Source organism: Arachis duranensis, chromosome 9 (genome assembly GCF_000817695.3).
Source record: "Arachis duranensis cultivar V14167 chromosome 9, aradu.V14167.gnm2.J7QH, whole genome shotgun sequence".
NCBI lineage: Eukaryota > Viridiplantae > Streptophyta > Magnoliopsida > Fabales > Fabaceae > Arachis > Arachis duranensis.
The window spans coordinates 64,398,630-64,399,174 of NC_029780.3; positions in this window are offsets into that span (position 1 = coordinate 64,398,630).

Below are 545 nucleotides of genomic sequence, written 5' to 3' on the forward strand. Positions count from 1 at the left end.
CATTTGGAGGCACAAGTGGGTCAGCTGAGCAAGAAAATTACTGAACTCCCTCCTAGTACTCTTCCAAGCAATACAGAAGAAAATCCAAATGGAGAGTGCAAGGCCATCAACATGGCCGAATTTGGAGAGGAGGAAGAGGCAGTGAACGCCACTGAGGAAGACCTCAATGGACGTCCACTGACTTCCAATGAGTTCCCCAATGAGGATCCATGGGAATCTGAGGCTCAAAATGAGACCATAGAGATTCCATTGGACTTACTTCTGCCATTCATGAGCTCTGATGAGTATTCTTCCTCTGAAGAGGATGAGTATGTCACTGAAGAGCAAGTTGCTAAATACCTTGGAGCAATCATGAAGCTAAATGACAAGTTGTTTGGTAATGAGACTTGGGAGGATGACCCCCCTTTGCTCACCAAAGAATTAGATGACTTGTCTAGGCAGAAACTACCTCAAAAGAGACAAGATCCTGGGAAGTTCTCAATACCTTGTACCATAGGCACCATGACCTTCAAAAAGGCCTTGTGTGACTTAGGGTCAAGTGTAAA